The following is a 21616-nucleotide window of genomic DNA, read 5'->3' as shown; positions in this document are numbered from 1 at the left end:
TGCTCCTTACCCTGGGTCTGAAAAAATATTCCAAAAACTTCCTTGCAGTTGCAAAACTTTACCACAACTGTGTTTTAACCTCCCTTCACTCTGATCTGCTCGGTTACAGATATCAGAGCCTTCCACTAGAAGGAAAATTGTTTGGTTTTTTTTTTTTTTTTTTTCATTATACCCTCAGTGTAAGGTTTTTTTATCATTCCAATTTTGCTTCCTGCAGGTGATTCCGTGTTGCTGCAGGAGCTGAGCCCTGATTCCCTGGCTGAGGAGGTGCCCAGGGATGGGGAGGGCACATCCTCCAACCCCTTGGCTTGGCAGAACAACCCCTAATTAACGAAATGCGACAATTCCACTGTGCAAATAGTTCCCACCCAGCATGGAAAAATGAGCTCAGCTCTGGAGCACGCTGGCCCTGACACCTGGGGGATGCTGCTCATTGCAGTGGGGTGGTTGGGCTCAAATCCAGGGGGATTTCCTCTGGCTGGCCCCATTTTCAGTCCCTGTTTGGGGCCTGCCTTGCAGTTGTCAATGGTAAGACCAATAACTCCGTGGCAATGTTGTCAGTGTGGAAAGCAGAACACTTTTCCTGCAGGAGACTCCCTGGTGATGCCACCACCAACCTCAGCAGCTCTGCTGGCACCAGAGCAGAATTCTGGCCTTTTTAACCCCTCTCACATAAAACCAGATGGAAATCAGAGTTCTGTCAATCACTGCACCACGGGTGTTGCTCTCCTGTAGGTTTGGGGTCGGGTGTTGAGATTTCTGGGGTCTCTCACCTCTGCTCAGGTGGCTGTTCTTGTGAAATTTGAGAAAATCAGTAGTTTTGTCTCCTGGCAATCTAAGGATTCTCTGAGCTCCTTTTCACTCCAGGAACTTTTCCAGCTTCCAGCTGCTTACATTATCTTTTTTTTCTTCAGAGAACTCCTGACTCTGAGGTTTAACAGGAGTCTGCCTTCCTCACACAGGGCATCACTCGTACTGGGGTGGTGTTTGCACCATTTAATCAGTGGCTTGTCTGAAGTTTCTTCTGTTTTCACTCAGAGCCAGGATTAAAAGACATGGAGGAAACGAATTTTCTCATGTTTGGGCTTGGTTGTTTATTAAATCTTATCTAAAGTACAGAGAGTTCAGCAACACTCCTAGTTACCAGCTAGAAGTGAGCAAAATGGAGAAGAATCCAGCTAGCTACAAGGTCTCTTAAAGCTAAACAATCCAATAGAGAATTAACACCTGTATTATTGATACTTTTGACCCAATAACCAAACTCCTGTGACCCTCAGTGCAGCACTGACTGTCCAACCAGAAACTACAACCTGAAACCATGAAGAAGAAGGAAGAAGACAGAAAGGGACAACACCAAAATCCTCCATCTTGTCCCATACCATCACTATATTATAAAAACCTCAAATTCCAAACCCTTCACCATGTGAAATCACACACTTCTATTTAACCCCACATCTGTGATTTTTAACTCCATCACTCAAATTTGGGAGCTTCTCCAAGGCCTCAGGTCAAAAGCAGAGTTCTCCAGGGGGTCAGTGCCAGAAAGTACAGAAAGCTCAAAATTCCCAGGTTTCTGAGATCCAACAGTTTTGTGGCTCTGGAGCTGGAGAAAGGGGTGAAGGGTTACACCAGGGAGGAGTGGGACAGGAATAACATCAACATCCACACATCACACCCCGTCGAGTTAGAAAAGTACTCTGATGTTTCCTGTTTTTCATTTTCTACACCAGCAACATCATTGCTTCCTGCTGGAGATGCCTGGAAAGTGCTGTTGTTTGCCCCTGTAATGAAGAGAATAAATATCTTTGCAGCACAGAAATGAGAATTGGGTGAAGGCACATTTAGCACCTTCAGCAGGACAGAAGGGAGCCACAGCCCCAGTGCCACCCTGCTCTCTGCAGGAACATGAAACCCTCTGCTGCTGAAGCTGATTTTGCAGGGATTTCATCCCGAAGTGCAGCAGACTTTATTATTATTTTTATTTGGGGGATTGCAATGGATTTGTTTGGTTCATCGCAGTTCTGTGATCAGGGAAATCATTCACTGATTTTTTTATTACCGGGGAAACAGGTAAAGGAATTTTAATTTTTTTTTTTTCCCCTGAAAGCCAGTTTCCTAAGGAAATGAGACCAATTCCATCAAGCTGTGTGGAGGGGGAGGTCAAACAGTCACAGTCTCAGGGAGTGCTGCCTGCTGAAGGTGCCACATTTTTGAGGTGTGGGAACACAAAATCCAAGGGTGGGAACCAGACAGGAGCTCCCATTCTCTCCTCTGCAGCTCAGCACTTGTGAGACAGAGCCTGAGGGAATGGAGCCAACATTGGCTGAACCTTGGAGGCTTCAAAAATTCAACATTCTTCACAGACAGTTGGGAGTGACCACATTATTGAGGACATCAAGGACATCCACGTGGAGTGATGTCATTGTCAATCATAAGGAGAACTTCCAATGGATCTCTTGTGGAGCTGAGCATGAAAACTCAGCCATGAGATTCTTATCCGTGTGAAAAGGACAGGAGTTAAGCTCTCTGTTGTTCCCTAAAATTCTCATTTCCCTCTTCATCTTCACTCCACTGCCCTGGAACTGATAAATCCCAGGAGTTTCCTTGAAGCAGAGGTGCTCAAGCACTTAAGAGCAATGCACATTTACAAAAACTGGATCCTGTAATAGCTCCCCGTGCATCCAGGGCCATCATCTCAAATGGCAACAGCACAAGACAAGTTAATAATAGTCATTGTTCCAAGATTGAATTAGGTAGACAGGAATGATTTTTGCAAGATTCATAATGGTTTTAATGATACTATTTAGTTACCAAGAACAATATATCTTTTCTGTTCATGACTTCCTGGAAATCAAGGATGGTGGGGTTGTAAAATACGTTTTTAAAGGCAGAGTTGTGAGCTGCAGCCTCTCTGAAAGCTGGTTGTATATTATCTTGAATTGCCTTTATCCAGTAAGGAGGAGCAAGACATGGATGGGAGCAGTGGGTCTGTGCATGGCATCTTGGGGAAATTTGGCTTTAGAGCCAGGAGCCCGACCCTGGAGGGATTTGAGGCTGGGTCAAATCCCAGAGAACACTTTGCAGCCACCTTGCTGTCATTGCCTTAGAGGACGTGGTGCCATCATGGCACAGTTTGATATCAATGCATGGCTGCAGAGTATCCTGGACCCAGCCAGCAGCTGGCCAGCCCCACTTGGGTGTCCCAGTGTGTCCCTCAGGACACCTTGAGGGTGACATTTCACATCTCCAGATGTGCTGGCCCACGGCTGGAAGTGACAGAGGAGCGTGCTGCTCTCAAACTGGACTTGCTTTGAGTCATGAAAACCGGGACATGCTGAGCACCCTGCACCAGAGGAAACCTTTCTTTCTTGTGAATTGTCAGCAGAGGCGTTTTCCTAGAAATTCTGCAGCGTTTTGTGCTGTGCATTCTGTCTGAGGCCATAAAACAGCAGAAGAGCTCCAGCTGCAGTGACGCCGCTCGCTCGCAGCGCTGGCAGCGTCCTCGCTGCTGGGAATTCTTTCAAAAGGCAGCTTGCCATGGAAATGCACGCTGGGCTGGCCTGCAGCAGCCACACATGGACGTGGAATCACATCAAACCAGGCCTTGAGGGCTTTTCCTGCTCAGAGCCACCTGAATTCCCAGCTGGCTGAACCAGCAGATGGGCACTGGGTTGGTCGCTCCACCGGTACGAGCCCAGTTGGGTGAGAGCTGGGGGAAAATATTTGGGAAGGAGAAGAGAAGGTCTGGAAGGGCTGCTCACTCTGTCCCCACAATGTCTGATCAGTCTGTCCCCCAAACAGGTCAGTGTTGAGACCCAGCTTTACCAATATCAAGGGACCACGATGAATTTTGTGCTGAAAAGCTGGGACTGTGCAGGTGGATTTTTAGGGATCCGAATATCCATCCTTGGCAAAAAAAAAAAAAAAAAAAAAAAAAAAAAAAAACAGCAGGAGGGAAGGAAAAGTGATGAAACTGAGATTGGTGAGGAGCATGGGAGACACAAGCCCAGAGTTTGGAGCAGGGAAGCAATCTCCACGTGGTTTAGAGACTCAGGGATTGAGAGAGAAACATTTGTGACTCCCAAAGTCTTCCTTTCATCACCTTTCAGCACATTTTGCCAAGATTTTGACAACATTTGTCCCAGTTCACAGCCTGGTGGAGGCTGGGAGTGAAGGCACCCAGCTTTCAGCTCCTTCTGGGAACTCCCACCTTCTCCCAAGAGCAAAACCGACTTGTTTGTGTTCTAGGAACACAAATAAACATTTTCATGGAAGGCTGCTGGCTGTCAGTGGGGACATCTCACACCACCCTTCCCTGGCAGCATCTCAGGATGTTGTATAAGGCTCTGTGTGTAGATTTGTCAGCAGCTTCTAAAGAGGAGAGCCCCTTTTCTAATTTCATCATTAGGTTTAAGCATATCATTCCAAAGCTCCTTACAACAGGAAAAAAAGAATTACAGAGAGGAGGTCACAATAAAAATGTCCCTGACATGCACAGGAGGGTGTAGCCCTCTCATGGTGGGGGTTTTGAGGTTGTGCAGGGCCAGGATTTGGACTTTATGATCCTTGTGGGTCCCTTCCAACTCAGAATATTCAATGATTCTACAAAAAATTTTACTTTTTCTCCACAGCCAAGAATTTTATTTTTTTTTCTGCGATAGAGAAGTCGCTTCAGCCATCAGCTGCTGAGCCCTTTCAGAAGAATCCACTCTGAGCAATTCTGGCTGGGTTTTTTTGACTGAACACCTTTTAAGATCTTCCCCTCTTCCCAATGAGGGCCAAGCCCAAATTTCAGTTGAAAATAAGGAATTTCATTTTAGAGAAGACAAAGAGCCAACATTCAGTAAGTGCTGATGGGAGCAGCCCTGTGCCAACCCTGTCCTCAAATTCACTGGGGCTCCAGTGGAAATACCAGTAATGCAGAAGGCACTGGAAAGGTGAAGGATTTTATCCCAGAAAGTGCTCACAGGGTAGATTTGCAGGCCAAAAATGGGGGAGATTTTTCTAAAATTTATTTCCATCTTGTCTCACCACACCTGGAGTGTGGAAATTCCAACCCCAACTCTGCAGCTCTGAGCTCTGCATGCCTGAATCCCTCTCTGTCCTGCAGTGGGTTGATTAAATGTTATTAAAAGCAACCATTTCATCCCTAGTTGGGTAAAAAAATAAAAAGAAAAAATAAGAATTTGTCAAACCTATTTGAATCTGCAGTCCCTATTTGAGAAAAGTTTGAGGAGCCAGCTGGAAATCCTTCAGGTGTTGATGGCAAGAGCTGGTTTGTGATGTCCCAGAAAGCAGTGACCACAAAAAGAGTTACAGAAGGTTTAGGAACCCCCAGCATTTCTGTTTGATGCTGTATTAATCTCCTTGAGAACAAAAATCACATTCCATTTCTCCCCACTGCTTTTTAGTTCTTATTAAGGCTCCTTCTATGATCTGATCTTTCCTATTGATTTGTGAAATATCAATTTGTGAATATCCATCTGATAAGCAAATTGGAGTAGGTGTTGTCCTGGCAGGGTTGGGAGAAAGCAGGGAACAATTCCAAGATGTGCTCAGTGCTTTTCTAACATCTCCTGGCCCTCACAGATTTTGGTGAGCTTTGCATGAGGCTCTGCCCTCAAGAAAATGGAATTTCCCTGCTCAGTGGTGCAAGAGTCACTCAAGTGCACTGTGGTAGAGGAATGAAAGCATTTTCTTAGGGGGGATAAAAACCCAAATAAATAAATTTTTCTTTGCTTCACACAATTATTCAGTATAGCAGTCAATGCTGTGCTGCCTTTTGGGTTGTGTTTTAAATGTTGTGTTTTAAATCTGACCTGGAGCAACAAGCCCTGGTGACCTCTCCATTGCCCAGCCTGTTTCCATGTTCAGGATGGCCCTGAGGACGGAAGGAAGATTTTGGAAATGCCCCCAGCACAGAGCAGCAGGGACACAGTCACAGCCTGAGCTCAGCCTGCAGCAGCAGCTCTGGAGCTCCCAGTTCAACAAGGAACAGAATTTCAGGAGCAACACTCACTTCACCCTGGTGCTCAGACTAATTACGAGCTCCTGAGGGCCAGGGAGCAGCTTGTGAAGGGGTGGGAAGGCACAAAGGGATGGTTTTGTGGCTTGGTGATGAACAACAAATTGTTCTGGGCTCTTCTTGAATGCGAGAAAGGGGAGATGAGCTGCAGACAGCAGGGGAGCCCCAATTGGAAGGGACAGCAAAGTCAAGCAGATTCCTTTCCACTTCAATTGTCTCTGCTCTCCTCAAGCCCAGTGACTGGGAGGGCAGGAATCACCTCTTGGCTCCTGGGTGTTTCCTGGGAGGTCAAGCTGAGAAAGGGACTGAGGCTCCTGTCCTGTGGAGATGGGCTCAGAGAGCTGGGACTGCTCAGCCTGGAGAGGCTGTGGGGACACCTCACAGCACCTGCCAGGACCTGCAGGGGAACCCAGAGAGGGACTCTTCATCAGGAGCTCCAGTGACAAGACGAGGAGAACGGGTTCAAACTGAAAGAGAGGAAATTTGGATTGGAAATCTGGAAGAAATCCTCCCTGTGAGGATGGTGGGACCCTGGCACAGGGTGCCCAGAGAAGCTGTGGCTGCCCCTGGATCCCTGGGAGTGTTTAATGCCAGGCTGGATGGGACTTGGGGCAGTCTGGGATAATGGAAAGTGTCCCTGCCCATGGCAGGAGCTGGAATTCGATGCTTCAGGGTTCCTTCCAGCCCAGACCATTCCAGGATTCTGATTTTTCCCCTCATCTCCAGTGAGTTGGCAAGAGCCAGCACAGCAGAGACGTCAGGGCATCCTCACTTGAGCCAGGGGGATTCTCTGGATTACAGGGGGCACTTTGGTGTTCTCTTCACAGTAATTAAAGCCAGATAAAGTGGAATGGGAAGTGAAGTCTCATTTCTTTCACAGTGGAAGTAAAATCCTCCAAGGGCAGTGGAGCTCTCTCTTGCTTCACCTCTGGAGTTCAAAGCTAAATGTCTTTCTGCAAGAGATGCCCTGGACAAACACAAGCTCTGAGTATCCTTACAAAGGCTAACAGGGTGAAATGAAAAGGTCTCTTCCATCCAGGGGTTCAGGTCTTCTTAATTTAATAGTCTTGTCCAGCCTTAACAATTACCATTTTATTGATTTAAGGGAAGTAGCAGAGAACATGTGGACAGCTTGTGTGTTTCCTGATAGTGTCTCACAAATCAGGCAAAAGGTTAATTTTCATTCAGGAAAAATAGCATCTTTAAACTGAAGTAAAATTATTTTTTAAAAGGAAAAGAAAATCGAGAAAATCAAGGACGGGATAAAAGCAGGAAAGGTTCCTCTTTTGGGTTTTTTTGGTTTTTTTTTTTTTTGCATTAAAGCTCACGATGGACTCTTGTTGCCTTTCAGATCTTATTTGTAAAGATTTGGACAAGGTTTCATGGTGACCACGGAGCTCAGGGCCAAAGCTGTGGGCACAAGGTTCTGGAAAACAAAGTAATGCACCAAAGTTCTGTCAAGAGGCTCCTGACCTTTCCCAATCCCAAAGGAATTATCCACGAAGATGTTGGAGCTCCAGTTCCCCCCGGGGTAAACATCAGCTGGGAGAAAGGATGACAAAAGTTGCCCTCAGAGTTTAAAAAGGAGGTTTTTCCGAAGTTGTTTGATGATTTCCTCCATCACAGAGGAACAGAGTGACCTGCAAAGGGCAGCAGGGTAGGGCTGGTGAAAAAGGCCAAAGTTTAGGGTCTGTGTGAGGGAGACCCTGGTGAGCATGAGCTGCCAGAAGGACACACAAAATTCTCTCTGCATCACTCAGTGAAGGGCAGTGTGGATTTCCTCTCCACAACTCCCTGACAGGACCTGGGGGCACCCAGTGACAGGACAGGAGGAAACATCCTCCAGCTGTGCCAGGGTGGCTTCAGGAGGAGTTTCCTCACGGCAGGGGCTGCCCAGGGGAGGGGTTGATGTCCCCATCCCTGGAGGTGTCCAGGACGTGGCACTCAGTGCTCTGGGCCGGGGACAAGGTGATGATGGATCAAAGGTTGGATTCCGTGATCTTGGAGGTCTTTTCCAACCTGAATTGTTCTGTGATTCTGCAATCACAGGCAGCGCTGACAGAAGCAGAGGGCACAGTCTCAAGCTGCACCAAGGGAGATAAAGGCTGGATATCGGGAAGAAGTTTTTCATGGAAAGAATAATAAAGTGTTGGAATGCTTTGCCCAGGGAGGTGGTGGAGTCACCGTCCCTGGATGGGTTTAAAAGAAAAGATTTGATGTGACATTGGTGCCGTGGTTTAGTTGAGGTGTTTGTGCTTGGGTTGGATTTGATGATCTTGGAGATCTCTTCCCACCTAAATTACTCGGTGGTTGTGCAATCACACAGATCGCAGGCTGGGCTCAGAGCAGCCCAGTTTGCCACCCCAGAGCTCCCACCAGGAGCTGCAGTGATGGGCTCAGCTCCCTCCCACGGCCATGCTGGGTCTGGCTCTGCGAGCAGCAAACTCAGGAGCCCCAACACCCCTGGAAGTTCATCCCTGGAGGATGTGTGGCAGCCCTGTGCCCATGTCCTGGGGCCAGCAGGCACTGCCAGGCACAGCTCCACTCCCCATGGAGGATTTGACTGTCCTTTGCACCTAGGATTTCCAAAATTCTGGGAATTCCCAGAGTGCTCCTGCCTTTGGGTTTGGAGCTGTGAGCTCAGAGCACAGGAAACCAAACAGTCTGTAAGGCACAAACCATCCCAGGGCTCTTCCAGCCCATTCCAGCTGCCAACACTTCCCGCAGGCTGTGTCTCCCTGAACTCCACACCACCCTCCAGTGCTGCTTTCAGTGCTGAGCCTGGGTCCTTCCATCCCTGCTTTGTCTCCATTCCATGTCCACATCCATCCTTTGCTCCTCCAGCACCGGTGGGAGCCCAGATCCAGATGGTTCCCACCACACCCCCCGAATTCCCAAAGCCCTTTCCCGTGGGTTTTTGCTGTCTCCCCTCATTCCTGGCCGTGTTCAGCTCCATCCCCGTGGCGTGTCAGAGAATGAATCAACATTTTTCTGCATTGCACAATTCCTTCCTGCATCGTTTATGACTTCCCTGATCTCTGGGTCACCTGGAAGGTTTTATCAGCAGCCAGTGTGTGTTGTTGTCTTCAGGTCGTTAATTCCAAAGTTAAAGAGCATGGAAATGCTTTCTGCCCTACCCCAGTGGGAACGTGGTCACTGCTTTAATTACTGCCTTCACAATTACATTTTGAATCCCATTAATTAGCTGCTTTGAGGGCTATTTAATGCCTTCCTCATGCCTTGCTCACCATTGTTACTCAAACTAAACTCAGGCTAACTTCAAGCACCACTTTCTGTAACTTTTTGCAAGATCTTTAAGATCAAACCCGTTATAATTCTGAAAAACGTCGTAATCTTATTTTTATAAGGTACCAAATTCACTTGACAGCATTATTACTTTGTCTTACTTTTGTTACCCTCCTTTAATTTCCTTCCTCCTTTAATTATTTTCCCTTAATTTATTGCGTCCTGTGTGAGATTATGTATTTTTCAGCCTGGGATTAATGCCAGACCAAGGGACATACACTTTCCTAGGATATCCCATTTACCTTTTGGGAAACACAGTTATGAGTTTAGCCCAGCTCTCATCATTCAGAACCACCCAAATCAAGTGAAATAAAAAAAAAAAAAAAAAAAAAAAAAAAAACCCAAACATTTTTGTTCCAGAGACCTCCTCAGGATGCTCTTTGAAAACTCTTGGGTGCAGTTAGAGCTGTGTGAGTCAAGAATTCATGGTTGTTGCTCCAGCCCCCCTTCACCATCCAGGCTGGGATTCCATCATCTGGCTGTTCCCAATGCCAGAGCAGAAATATTTAGGGAATTTTTCTGTCTTCATCATTATCAACACTTTTTTTTTTTTTTTTTCCCCATTTCAGTCTCGTAATGGCTCAATACCATTGTGAATAAAATTCTTGTGCTTTCAATGTCGTTTTGGTGCCTCCCCATTGTCTCCTCAGCCCTCCTGGATGCCCAGCTCTCCTCAAATCCTTTCCTCTGTGGCCACAGGGTTTCCTCAGTTTAATTTGAATTTTTCAACCACGAGAAGGACGTGGCACCAGGTGTCCCCTGGGGCTGTGCTGGGCTCTGTGACAGAGAATGTCACTCCAAAGCTGAGCCTTCCACCTCTACACCCTGGGTTTGGTTCTCACTCTGTTCCACCCTGCAAGTAAACTAAAAAAATCAGAGGAAGACTTTATATGTGTTCAAGTAACGTTTGACCAAGCCAGAAATTTACCTCAAGGATATGGAAAACATATAAAATTAAAATATTTTCTAGCTGTGGACGCTCTCTTTAAAGAATAACTGCTGAAAATAAATAACTGCATTGTTTTGGTCTATCTCTTTTTATTTTTAATAATTAAATAGTTCAAGTAAAATGTGGAAATTCCAATTCTTCACTTATATCAGAACACCTTAAAATTCTCACGGTATTATTGCAAGGCAAACAAAGCACTGCAGGCTCTGGTTTCAAATCCTCTTTCATCTTTGTGGGTTTTTCTGAGCCCTTTAATGCTCAGGTGGAGCTGCCTCACCTCTTGCACAACCCTCAGCCTGCTACTCCCCTCTCTGGCTTGAATTAAAACCTCCTTTTTCAGCTTCCCTCAGCCAAAGCTTTCACTGATACAAAGGGAAGAAATGCTGAATAAAAGGAGAACAAAACAGTGGCCAAAGTCAAGCATCCCACTAAGAGCTCCAAAATATTCTCAACATCCCTGGATGTAAAACTTCATCTGGGTGAGAAAACAACCCTGCACACTTGGGGGAAAAAAAAAGGATAGGAATGTTTAAATTCCTTTAATTCCTTTTCTAATTAACTCAGGTGTATGTAATTTTTTGTAAGTTTTTATAAGATTAAATTAAATTCCTTTAATTCCTTTTCTAATTAACTCAGATGTATATAATTTATTGTAAGTTTTTTTAAGATTTTCTATTTTATTGCACTTGCTGCTCTTGCTGTTACTGATCTGCAGTAAAGGGTTCCCAGCCTCATTTTTTTTTTGCCAAACATTCTTACAACAGTGACAGCTGTAAAATCAGGACTAAAGCAGGAGTGAAGTCATTATAAAAAGAAATTAGTAACAATTATCATTCTGAATATTAATAAACTTTTGTTTCAGCTAATTTTTTGTTTGGTCGTTTCTCCTTTGGGAGAAGGAAGAGGTTTTTGGGAATACAGCATGGCTCTTTCACCTTAGAGACTGGAAAACTTTTAGTTCAGGTGAAAAGCAGATAATGGGATTGGAACTGTACCTGCTCCTGTTCCTAATCCTAAACAACAAAGGGAAAAGGGGTGCAATGACAAAAACCCAACAGAGAACAGAAATACAGAACAACAGAAAATGAAAAACGTTGGGCTTGGACTAAATAAACACCGGGGAAAATGTGGAAGGGGAGGGAAGGGCTGAGCTCACACCTCTCTGGGGCTTTTCAAGCAACTTTTAAAATACTTGGGGAAGCACAGAAGAGCAGCTCCTGTCCAAGGTCAGGGAATCATCAGGGATCCAGGCTGGGAGCTGTGTGGGAGTCTCCATCTGCTCGCACTCCCTGGCAGTGTGAGGATGCCCTGCAGGCTCGGGAGGAGAATGGCAAGGTGAGAAGATTCCCCCTGGGATTATTTTCCTGGCAAGGAGATGGGTCACAGAATCATTTAGGGTGGAAAAGATCTCTGGGATCGTGGAGTCCAAACCGTGACCCAACACCAGAGCACTGCTTTAGTGGCCAAAACTAAACCGAGTGCAGTGGTTGTGACAAAAAGGATGTCTCAGGCAGAAAATTCAGCACTCGAAGGGCACAAGTTCAGCCCACAAAGCTTTTGTCGTGTGACAAAAAAAAAATAAAAAATCCCAGGCTGGTGAAAAACCCAGTGTGCAGAGCAAGCTCCTCCTCCTCCTTTTCACCTTCCCACTGGAGATGCTCAGAGTGAAGAAAAACGCCCTGCAGGTGTTTGTGGCTTTTTTAGCACCCAAAGAGGAAGGAGAATGGTGAGGTTGGAAGCACAGAAATGAGGTGGTTGCTTGGAACAACCCAGAGAGTTCACATACATGGGGCTACCAACCTAAAGAGCTGAAAAAACCCAGATAAAATAGAGATGCAGATAAAATACAGAAAATGGAGAGGTGATGTGCTGGGAGGTGTTTTCCATGGGTACATCCCTTACCCACTCCCTGCAAAGGCACAGCTGGGCACGAAGGAACTGGAAAGGAAATAAATGGTCAAAGCTTTGAAGTCTTTCACTGCCACCATCCAAACTTCATCATGGATTGGACTCTGAGAACCCCTGGCAAGACAAACAACCCTCAAACTGCACCAATTCTGTGTCTACAACTCCCTGACAGGAGGGGACAGCCAGGGGGGTGGGTCAGGCTCTGCTCCCAGGGAACAGGGACAGGATGGGAGGAAATGGCCTCAAGTTGTGCCAGGGGATGTTTAGATTGGATATTAGGGGAAATTTCTGCATGGAAGAGGTTGTCCAGCCCTGGAAATGGCTGTTGAGGGAAGTCATTGAGTCACAATCCCTGGAGGGATTTAAAAGATATGTGGATGTGGCAGTGCTGGGGGAATGGATGGACTCCATGACCCTACAGGTCTTTTCTAACCCAAAGGATTCCATGATTCTATGAAAAGAAACTCAAGAGAGCTCCATTGTCTCATAGCATGAGGATCACTGGCAGGGCTGGAGCTCATTCCAGCCTGGCTGAAGGGAGAGGGATGGATGGCAGGGAATTCCTTTGCCTCCACTGAGACTCTAAATCTTGGCTTAACAGGGCTGTCCTCTCCAGATTTGAAACCCCCTGCATTTGTGGATGTTCTGGGAAAGTGGCAAAAGACATCTATTCACAATAGGATTGCTGGAGACAGCTGAGGGACTGTTTCCTGGAATGATGGAAAAGGCTGCTTTGTGGATATCTGGCTGGACTGTTTCTGCTAGAGTGATGACTTGATTGCTCCTGGGGTTTGCTGAAATCCTGCTTATATATTAAGCCATGCTGACCCTTGGATGAGCATGTTTTTTGGTCTGATTTGAATAGAAAGAAGCTGATGATGAGCATTTGGGCTCAATAAAGGCAGCAACATGTGGCTGAATTGGAGTATATTGGATTGGGAAAGGGCTTGGGTCAGAGATATCCAATAATTCCTCTAAATGGCTGAGTTCTGAAGCTCCAGCCTGGGGTGTTCCTACAGTGCTGTGTGTTTGAGATTTTTTTTTTAGGGGGTGAGATGGAAAATGCATCCCAGTTTTCCCACAGGATAAACCCACAGGCAGGTGCTCTGCATGTGCAGGCACTGCTGTGCTTTGGGAATGGGGATTTCTCCCATCCTGCAGAGTTTCCAGCAGGCTGCTCAAGGCAGTAAAAAGAAAGCCTTGCTGTGTCTGAAATTGGGGAATTTTCCTGCTTGCAGGGAAGAGGGGAGGCTCAACTTGGAGATTTTCCTGTGCCACCTGCATCCCTTCCATTATCTTCCCTCCTTCCCTCACCCCCTCTCTTCCCTCTCCTCTCTGTACACAAGAGCATCACATCCTCCCTCCCTGCTGCAGGAGCCTCCTGGAATCACTGAATTATTTCAGGTGGAAAAGTCCCAAAGATCATCCAGTCCAACCATTCTCCCAGCACTGCCAAGGCCATCCCATGTCCCCAAGTGCCACATCCACATGGCTTTTAAATCCCCCCAGGGATGGGGACTCCAGCACTGTCCTGGGAAGCTGTGGCAGGGCTGGAGAACCCTTTCCAATAAGAAATTTTCCCAAATATCCAATCTGAACCTCCCCTGGCCCAGCCTGAGACTGTTCCCTCTCCTCCTGTCCCTGTTCTTGGAGCAGATCCCAAATCCTCCCCGGCTGTCCCCTCCTGTCAGGGAGTTGTGCAGAGCCACAAGGTCCCCCCTGATCCCCCTTTTCTCCAGGCTGAGCCCCTTTCCCAGCTCCCTCAGCTGCTCCAGACCCTTCCCCAGCTCTGTTCCCTTCTCTGGACACTCTCCAGCCTCTCCATGTTTTGAGGAGCCCATGGTTCTTGCACCATCCCATCCCTCACTTGATTCTAAACGAGATTTTCACCCTCCCAGGCCAGGCTCAGCAAAGCCAGCCCCAACCTCGGTGGGGTCAGTCCCCTCTGCCACCTGTGGTCACCACCCCAGCACCACCCTAGGGCCACTCCTATCCCCTGAACCCCCCACTCAGGCTCTGCCCAAATCCCATAATTCCACTTCTTGCTACTTTAAAAAAAAACCCTAAAAATAAAAAAAAAATCAGACTCCTCTTTCCTTTTGCTTGTTTTCCACCCTTTCATCCTGTACCTCAGCTGCTGGGAGTTGATGCCTTGATGGCAACACCTTTTTCCTCTCCAGCTGGTGTTTCCAGGAACATTCCCTTTTGGCTCAACCCTACCAATCCCTGTTGATGGCCCTCCATGCACATCCCAAGCTCTCCCTCCTTGTCTGGGATGACAAAACCACTCCTGTCCGTGTCAGGCTGGCCAAGCTTCACCCTGCCCATCCGTTTTCTGATCTATTTGGCAGATTTGGGCACCATCCCCTCACTCAACCACCTCAACTCCCCACATTTCCCCTCTCCCCTCTCCTCCAGCCCTGAGCAAACAAACAATCAGTTTATGAAAGGGAAGAGGGAAAGCCAACAGCAGCTGCTTTAAATCTGCTGTAATGCTGGCGGCAATTGCATAAGGCAGAGGTTTTGCTGATGTCCCCACCCCATTCCTGAGAAATATTTGATTTATTTTGGTGTCACTGTGCCCGCTGCCCATGCCCTGAGCACATTGGCAGAGCAGGATCCAAGAGCAGCATCAAAGAGCATCTCTGGATTCGCTTCTGCCCCGACGCAATCCCACAAGAAAAAGGGACAAGATTCAAAACAGCCTCCTGAGCCCGAGTTCTTGGCATGGCCTGGGTGTGCAGAGCTCAGGAAACAGATGGGTCTCACCATCCCCAGGGCTTTGGTGGCTCTGGGGCCTGACAGAGCAGAAAGTTTCGAATTAAATGACCCCTGAGTGAGAGGGAACAGCCCCGGCTCTCGTCTGCTGGCAAGAGGCACCGCTCAGCCCAGAGCCTGTCCCACAGCTCTGCTGTGCATTCCACAGAGAATCCTGCAATGGCTGGGAAAGGACCTGAAAGATCATTTCATTCCACCAGGGACACCTTCCACCAGCCCAGGTGGCTCCAAGCCCCATCCAACCCGGCCTTGGGCACTTCCAGGGATCCAGGGGCAGCCACAGCAGATGTTTGATGTGCTCACAGAGATGGGAGTCCCTCACCCTTCCAGTCAGGGATTGCAGATTTGGTATTTCATTTATTTATGGCTGGACTCACACATGGGGCTCTCTCTTCTTCCCCTGTGCTTTGCACCATGAGCTTAATGAATCATAAAATTATAGAATGAATCACAGAATGGTTTGGCTTGGAGAGGACCCTAAAGATCATCTAATCCCACCCCTGCCATGGGCAGGGACACCTTCCACTATCCCAGGTTGCTCCAAGCCCCATCCAGCCTGGCCTTGGACACTTCCAGGGATCCATGGGCAGCCACAGCTGCTCTGGGCACCCTGTGCCAGGGCCTCAGCATCCTCCCAGGGAACAATTCCTTCCCAATATCCCATCCATCCCTGCCCTCTGGCAGTGGAAGCCATTCCCTGTGTCCTGTCCCTCCATCCCCAGTCCCTCTCCAGCTCTCCTGGAGCCCCTTTAGGCTCTGGAAGGGGCTCTGAGCTCTCCCTGGAGCCTTCTCTTCTCCAGGTGAGCACCCCCAGCTCTCCCAGCCTGGCTCCAGCCCCTGGAGCATCTCCTGGACTCCTCTGGATTTGCTCCAGCAGCTCCAGGTCCTCCTGCTGTTGGGGCTCCCAGAGCTGGACACAGCACCCCAGGACACAGTGCTGGAAATATTCCCTGATCCCAAAGTTGTGCCTCACCCATCAAGTCAGGTCTCAATCTCCAACCTCCAGCTGAGATCTGCTGCCTGAAAATTGATCATTGGTTTTCTCTTGGCAGGTGGGATAAGGGCTGGGACACTCTCCCAGACGTGGCAGCTGCTCCTGGCCATGCCAGACCTCCATGGGAGCAGGAAAGAGTCACATCACAATGGGAGAGCAGTTCCCTTTCCCTTTCCTACCCAGCTTGATGGGTCACTTTTATGCCCAAGGATGTTTTTCCAGTATGAAAAATCCATCAGCATAAAAAAAAAAAAAAACCAACCAAACTGTGGCAGTATTTGGAGCCCACCTGCAATTTCTGCAGCATGAGCTGCAGGGCTGATGCTGTGCCCATCCTGTAGCTGAGCACAACCTCCCCTCTGGTCTGCAAAGCATCTGAGGGAGCTGGGACCCATTTTCCAGCTGCATCAGGGCAGGGAAAATCCTGCATTTGCAGAGGAAATAACAATTTGTCATTTTTTCAGCTGGAAGTTGTGATTCCTCTGTGGTTGCCCCTGGATCCCTGGAAGTGTCCAAGGCCAGGCTGGATGGGGCTTGGAGCAGCCTGGGATAATGGAAGGTGTCCCTGCCCTGTCCCCCCATGGCAGGGGGGTGGAACTGGGTGATCTTTAAGGTCCTCTCTAACCCAAACCATGATTATTGCATGATTTTACCTGCAGGAATCACAGAAAAAAAATCAACAAAGACCCAATAAACTAAATATATCTATATAGCAAAGAGACTCCCAAGATTTCTTCTATCACAACTCTTCCCCACTTAAAAATCTCTCCCAGCCTCTCAAATCTCTCCTTTTTGCCCTGCCATGTGTGTTGAGAGGAGACTGGAAGGACGAGGTTTTTTCAGGAAAGGGTTGAAGGAGGAATGTTGAATGAGGAAATCTGCTAGACTCAAAATCTGCTGCTCCCATATGGATGTTTTCCCTGGCCCACATTCCCTTCTCTCTGGGAATTCAGTCCCACTGCAGGCAGTAAACACCTCAAAAATGGGTAATGAAGCGTTCAGGACTGGGGGGTTTGAATCCCTGCTAAGATTTATTTCCCACAGGCTTGTTCAGAGCTACTGAGGGTATTTGTAAGCCTGACAGGAAATAAATCCACGTTCCCTGAGCCCCAATAAGTTTTCTTAACCACAGCATAACTCATCCTATCTCCCGATAGGGAATATTTGGTGTTTTTAGTCTGGGCTTCCTGAGCAACAGGATATTTGTTCCTCCAAACATTTAAAATCTCTATAAAAATAAAATTCATTTTAAGGTGGATGTTTGAAATCCGTCTCCTTTTTTATCTCATCAACTGTTGGGATTTTTTTAAAAAAATCATTATTTTAACTTCACAGCATCTTGCTTCATCTTGTTTTGACTCGGTTTAGCCCAGAAGTCAAAATAAAATGGGATGATGAAGTCTGAATGTCGTTTCCCTCTCTCTCTCTCCTCCCTCCTTCAAAGGAAAAAGCTGGAAGAAAATGGTTTGTCTTCATCCATGGAGAAAGGTGGATTTTTCTTCCCATGTTTCAAAAAGGATTTTAGATCAGGACATAGAGAAAGGCTTTTCCCTGCCTTGGGGGATGCACAGAGCAGAGAGGGAGAAGAGGTGACATGAAGAAGACACAAAATGATGGATGAGCAGGCTGGGAATCCCGTTCTCCACTGTTTTCATCATGTCTTGAAAAAAACCCAAACCCATCCAACTCAGTTCAAAGGCAACCAGAGCACCTCATCAATTTAAACTGTGTGATTACAATGCCTAATTAAGCTGTGGAACTCATCACCAAGAGCGATTGTGCAAGCTCAGAGGTTAGAAAGATTGCAAAAAGATATTTTTTTAACGAAAAAAAAAAAAAGGGGAAAGAAAATGGCATTTATCTCTGTTTTTGGAGCATCTACAGCTCTGCTAGACTGCTCTGAAAAGGGATATCAATTCTCATGCTGCAGAGCACAAACAAGCTACCAACAGCCCATTAGGGTGAAACTTCTCCTGTGGGAAAATTGCATAATTTATCAAGTGGAGCATTTCTTCCATCTTTCTTTGAAGCAGCTGGGAATGATTAATGTCAAAAGCAGGGTTGGGAGTAAGGCTGGCCACTGGTTCTGGCACACTCTGGCCCTTCCCGTGTCACTGAGGAATTAAAGCTCAGAAAACTCCAGCAGGCTGGGACAAGAGTTAAATCACTCTATAAATTAAGTACTTCCCATCTGAGTGCAGAAATTTGCTTTTTCCAAAGACTTATCCCTGGGAAGAGTAGATTGGAGGTAGTTTTAGGAAGGGTTTCAGAGGCAGAAGACAAAGCCATGTGTGTCCAGATCCCTGGAGTGAATGCTGAGGTTGCCTTGGAAACGCAGGGATGTGGATGTGGATGTGGTGACTGCAGCTCCAGAGGGTTTTAACCCACGGGATCAATCTGCCAGCAGGAGACAGAGGCTCCTCTTGGCCAGAAATATCAGGCACTGCCATGGCCTTTGTGTTTTCCAGCCCTATAAACTGGATGAAAAACCTGTGACATTCACCAGCAGAGGTGTCTGGTTATCAGTGGAAGCAGTCAGGAACCTTCCTGGAAAACCATTTGAGAGTCTCTTGTCTGGCACATCAATTGTAGAGCAATTTGGGACCTGGACTGTCCTTCCATCCCATAAATTAGCACAGATCTGTCTGGGTCCTCCACTGGTACTTTCGAATTTCTACAATAATACAAAGAACAAAACCAGACTAAAGACATTGACAAGTCTGATATTTTTTCCCCCATTTCCTGGAAAAAGAAGTGTTTTACTTCTCACTGAAAGGTTTTTAGCTGGGCAAAAAATTCCCTGAGGTACTACAGCCCCAGAAAATCATCATGCACCCTGAGGGGACCTGGCAGGGAATGGGAAAAGCCACAAACCCTTGAATGGTGCAGAAGACTCAGAAAGGAACAACTTCCAGTGATAATTCCAAAATTTAGTGTTACCCTGGTGGTGTTACAGGACAGCAGTAAACTCCTTAAATGACAGGTTGTCACCTGAGCCACCCAGCCAAGATGTGAGGCCATGGCCAGGTGGGAAGGTGCAGGTTTAATTTAACTCCCAGACACACCTGAGTGCTGTTCTCACCTGAACTGGGATCTGCTGGAACTCAGAGTCTTGGATGTCAAGGAGGAACACAATTATCATAAAATCCTGGAATGGTTTGGGGTTGGAAGGGACCTTGTTCACCTTGTTCCACCCCCCTGCCAGGACCAGGTGTCCAACCTGGCCTTGGACACTTCCAGGGATCCAGGGGCAGCCAGGGCTTCTCTGGGCACCCTGTGCCAGGGCCTCACCACCCTCACAGGGAACCCCATCCACAGGTTTTTGGGATGATGATGAAATTTCTGGAGGATAACTCTTCCACTGGCAATAAATTTGATGTTCCAGCTGTCATGTCTGGCCCTGGAGCTCTAACCTGCTGATTGCTGCAGGGGATGGACCAGTGTGCTTGTCATCTTTTTGTCTCTATTTATTTAATCATCCCCTCCTTTCCTCTTGGGGACAGAGCACTGTGCTCGATGGACCTTGGAACAACAACATTTTGAGATCCCTCTGGATGGACTCTGTTTGGTGCTGGCCAAGAATTTCTGAGGTGCAGGAAATGTTTTTTTTTTCACACAAGGTAAAGGTCTGCTTGCTTTTTGTCCTTGCTGTCCCTCAGGCACTGTGTGATTCTTCCCATTTCCTTTGTGAAACTTTGATGAGAATCCAAGTGTCAGAAATCTGCAGAAATCTCTGTTCCTCTTCTGGTCCCTTTCAGCTTTCCCAGAGATGGCAGCACTCCTGGAGTGAGAAGGTGAAGCCACATGGAATTCTGCATGGAATTCTGGATTCCTCAACAAGGAGAGAATCCCTCTGAGCCCCCGTGCTCAGCAATATCAACTGCAGCTGGCTGCACTAATAACATTAGCATGGGCACTTACTCCAGCTAAATAGGACACTTAATTCCCATTAATGCTGGACTAATTAGAGCATGGTGAACAACCAGAGAGAAAACACCATCTTTGTGTCTGTGCAGAACTGTTCACCATCTCCCACACAAAATATAGGCCACCCTTCCCTTCCTTGAGCTCCAAGGGGAGTCTCTGTTCCTTGATGAGAACAACCATCAGCAATTCTCAAGATTTCATCTTTCATCTCCCGTTCTGGGATACATGAATATCTACAAAGAAAAATCTGTAGATATTCATGAGTGCAGGAAGAGGCAACCACATCAGTCAAAAAAAAAAAAAGCCTGCACTGCTCAATGCAGTGTGTGCACCGAGAGTGACCTAAATATGATTAAATTACCCTGCCTAATTTCAAGCAAGAAAAAGCTACTCAGAATTACCTTAATTAGCAGAAAGGGATGCCGTCAGCCTCTTTCTGGAAGGAAATTTGGTGTTTTGTGTTACTCGTTGTACCCATGGCATCCTGTGGTAGGAAAACAAAATGCTTGTCTGCTCCTCCTTGCTGAAATCACCATTATTTTCTCCTGTCCTGGTGTCCTTAGGAAATGCACTTTGTGCTCCGTGGTGTTCCCCATCTGTTTGCCCCCCAAGGTGTTCCAAAGCCACTTGGCAGTTCCAAGAAACTGGAGGGGAGCTGCCACTGGCTGAATCCCATGTTCTCTTCCAGAAAAGTCTGGATCCTCCTGACTGCTCAGCACCGTGGTGGGTCAGCATTCCAAGCTGGAGGGCAGGAATCTTGCCTTCTAGTGGACTTGGAAGCATCACTGAGGCAACCTGGGGTGAGGTGGGGGCAGAATTTGGGTCTCCAGATAAACACCTGTGCCTTGCATGTGTTCCAGTTGTGATAGGAGAATTCAGGGAAGGAAAATGGGATTGAGGATATTTAAATATGCAGACAGCTCTGGTTTGGGAAGATCCTAAAGAAATGGTTAGAGGTTGGGAGAGCATCATAGAAACATCAAATTGTTTGGGTTGAAGGGACCTTAAATACCTCAATCCACCCCTGCCATGGGCAGGGACACCTTCCACAATCCCAGGTTATTCCAAGCCTTGTCCAGCCTGGCCTTGGGCACTTCCAGGGATCCAGGGGCAGCCACAGCTTCTCTGGGCACCCTGTGCCAGGGCCTGCCCACCCTCACAGGGAAGAATTCCTTCCCAATATCCCACCTATCCCTGCCCTCTGGCAGCTAAAGTCATTGTCCTGTCACTCCATCTCTTGTCCAAAGTCCCCCTCCAAATTTCTTTAAGCCCCCTTTAGGCACTGGAAGGTGCTGAAAGGTCTTTCCAAAGCCCCCTCTTCTCCAGGCTGAACAGCCCCAGCTCTCTCAGTCTGTATTAGGAAAGCATCACAACAACATTCCTGTATTTTCCCTACTGTCCCCTGGCAGACAAGCTTTTTGGGCAAAATGATATCTCAGTTCAGGATTAATTACTATTTTAATGTCCTTATTTGCAAGCAGCTACTTTTCCATGCATCAATCACACTGCACTGGGCTAGAGCTGCACCTCAGTGGGATGCCAACCATTTTAGCAAGATGGATTTCTGGGATCAAACCCAGCATCTCTTCCTCAGAGAAATCCCTCAAGGAGCTGCCAGGTGTTCCAGCAGCTCCCAGCCCGTGGTGTGCAGCCACAATGGACATGGAGCTCTTGGTGACTGTGGGCAAACAGGGGGAACCTCAATAACCACCCATGAGGTGTCATTCCA

General features: G+C 47.3%; 1 long non-coding RNA gene across 1 annotated transcript in view; it reads right to left on the bottom strand.

The window, feature by feature from the left end:
* Nucleotides 1-936: 936 nt before the first annotated feature.
* The window catches only part of LOC148223841 (uncharacterized), a 33793-nt gene continuing 13113 nt past the window's right edge, over nucleotides 937-21616 (bottom strand). Inside the window, exon 3 of the long non-coding RNA XR_015803528.1 lies at nucleotides 937-1781. This is a non-coding gene — a long non-coding RNA (uncharacterized LOC148223841). The remainder of the gene's footprint in view (nucleotides 1782-21616) is intronic.

Source organism: Sturnus vulgaris, chromosome 4, assembly GCF_052056855.1.
Source record: "Sturnus vulgaris isolate bStuVul1 chromosome 4, bStuVul1.hap1, whole genome shotgun sequence".
Taxonomy (NCBI): Eukaryota; Metazoa; Chordata; class Aves; order Passeriformes; family Sturnidae; genus Sturnus; species Sturnus vulgaris.
This window is presented reverse-complemented; position numbering and strand designations above follow the sequence as displayed.